We start from the raw sequence: 2,696 nt of genomic DNA, 5'->3' as shown, positions 1-2,696 counted from the left end.
ATGGAGGATGAGTACGGGATGAAAGCACCAGTTGTTACAGACGTGCTCCGTAACGAGGCCGGTTAACTAGCTTCTCGGAGGGATAAGGTGATCGAACCTTCGACGTTCTCGAAAGATAGACCACGAATTGCTGATTTTCGGACGTTCTCCGACGAACAACAATTAGGAACGAAAGATAATCTTCTTGTTGCTCAAGACAAGTTTAGGAAAAGTATTTTATTGATTAATTGGATTAATTGAATGCCTAAAATGATAACAACCTATCCCTATTTATAATAATAGAACTACTACCCTAACTTAATAAACAAGAAACAAATATATGAAAAGATATTCAAATCTAATAATATCTAAACTAATATGAGAAGGATAGGGTGAATCATAATTAACTAAATAGAATAATATCTTATGGATACTCCCTAATAATATGTAGAGGATGATCGTATCAAATGCGTGCTCTATGCCATCAATCACGGCGTTCAATCCCTCCGCCTCCACGCCTACAACGACCTCAGGCTCCCCTCCGCGCTTTTCACCTCCACAACGCTTCGCGAGATCAAGCTCAAGCTGCTATACAACAAAATTCATGTACCTGGACGGTTTCTTTTACCAAATTTGAAAAGCCCTTTATCTTCATACCTATTTGATCTTCGATGATGACAACGGGATGGAGATGTTTTCCGGCCTCCCGGAGCTCGAGAAGCTCTCTCTGCGCAAGTGTCCGTTGAATGGCCTTGTTTTCAAGGCTCCCAAGCTTAGAGTTCTTGAAATCCTTGATTGTCGTTGTGTTATCCAAGAGATTTCTGCTCCGTTGCTTACCTCGTTTCGATATCAGGGCTCTTCACCTTTGGAATGTTTGAAGATGAATCTCCCAATGTTGGAACAAGTCTATGTAGACATTTATAATATTGATGAGAATGTGAAAGAGTTGCATCAGATGCTTCACCAACTTGGAAACGCTATAACTGTTTCATTGACTTTGGACACTCGCAAGGTATCCCTCTCTCATACACTACTACTAGACTTCTACTTGTATTGTTGCTTATATATCTATATATACGTATGGTAATGGTTGTTTGAAATCGAAAGGTTCTTCAACGTGGTCCACTTGAGCAAAGCCATCCTCCATTTCCGAATCACAAATGTCTCAAGGTAATGAAAGGACGTTACAAAATTCGTACAGTGCTTCAGAGCATAATGAACTATTTGACAATCGGGACTTTGTATTTTGAGACGATGAAGGAGTTTCCCGATGTGACTGTGGTTGAAAAGAATCCTGAAGATCTGTGTGACGACGAAGATTATAAACGGATGAGTCTCTTTTTGACTAGATGAAAGAAACACCATTTACTATATTAGTCTCTTGTCTATTTTTTTCTTATTGACCTTGTACTAGAAAATATTTATGACTTGGTATTATTTTTCATCTGGTTGGCGTTTTTATGTTTCTTTCAGTTTCGATCTTTCTCTTTTGTTAAGGTGAAAATGGTTGAGGCTAAAAGTTGCCCCACTCCTAAGGTGTCAAGTTGTGAACTCAGTAAGTTAGTTGAAAATTCTATTTCCTACGTCTCTAAAAATTTGTCACCTATTTTCTTTTTCGTCCGTCCCTAAAAGTTTGTCACCTTTCACTTTTACCATTTTTGGTACACTAACTCATTCTCACTCACATTTTATTTTAAAACTAATATATAGAAATAGGACCTACATGCCACTAACAAATTTTAAGGGACGGAGGGAGTATAATTGATGTGAATATGTATAAAAGCACGTTGGATCCCTCCAATATGTATAAAGGAAACAAATATCACAATCAAATCAAGAATCAATTTATCACCAAGTCCTAAGATAGATTGATCATGTATTAATTATAATTGATTCTATTTTTTCCCAAGTCTTACCATATATACTTTAGTTATTTTTTTCGATTTCAGTCCTAGATATATTGTTGGGTCAGTTGACGACCCGCTCTGATACCGTGATAGAAAATTCATATTTACATCATAAAACCAATCGTTAAATTCATAGGTTACATCATAAAACTAATTGATGATAGAAGGAGGGGACCTGAGTCTTATATAATGAATATAATGATTAATTCCTAGTATAAACCATAAAACGAGGGGTTCATATTTGTTTAAAAAACATAAATTTAATGATTAATTTTAATGAGTTTCAAAAACAACAATCGAGTCGGCACTATATATAGTATAATTGTATAAACCATAAAACGAGGGGTTCATATTTGTTTAAATAACTTAAATTTAATGATTAATTTTAATGAGTTTCAAAAACAACAATCGAGTCGGCACTATATATAGTAAAATTGATCCCTTTATTCTATGATTAGTTGTATAAAGAAAGCATTAACATACTAATCACCAGTGCAACAAAACTCAATTCCGAAAACTATATACTTATAAAACTTTTGGAAAAGGAGTTCGTGTTTTCTAAGAATTTTACATAACTTCAAATTAATACCTTGTAAAACCCAATTCGAATTGAAATCTAATTTTAACTTCCAATACAATTGCAAAATAATTTTGATTCCCTTTCCCGCAAAATTGAGATCCAATTTTGATTTTTAGATACCAGCGATATCCCATTTCTCATCTTTGGAAACATTCAGACTGTGTTTGGTACGTGGAATTGGAGCCTTGGAATTGGAATTGGAGCCTCCAATTCCAATTCCAATTCCACTG

The 2,696-nt window shown here is 35.1% G+C and overlaps 1 pseudogene; it reads left to right on the top strand.

Annotated features, from left to right (window-relative positions):
- LOC148923589 (putative F-box protein At3g44060) lies at positions 1-1,332 on the top strand (annotated as a pseudogene).
- The last annotated feature ends 1,364 nt before the right edge of the window (positions 1,333-2,696 follow it).

Source organism: Salvia hispanica, chromosome 6 (genome assembly GCF_029641045.1).
Source record: "Salvia hispanica isolate PSC_SH4W2 chromosome 6, Shi_PSC_v1, whole genome shotgun sequence".
In the NCBI taxonomy this organism is placed as follows: Eukaryota; Viridiplantae; Streptophyta; class Magnoliopsida; order Lamiales; family Lamiaceae; genus Salvia; species Salvia hispanica.
The sequence above is the reverse complement of the archived record's forward strand: the minus strand, read 5'-3'. Positions and strand labels throughout refer to the sequence as shown.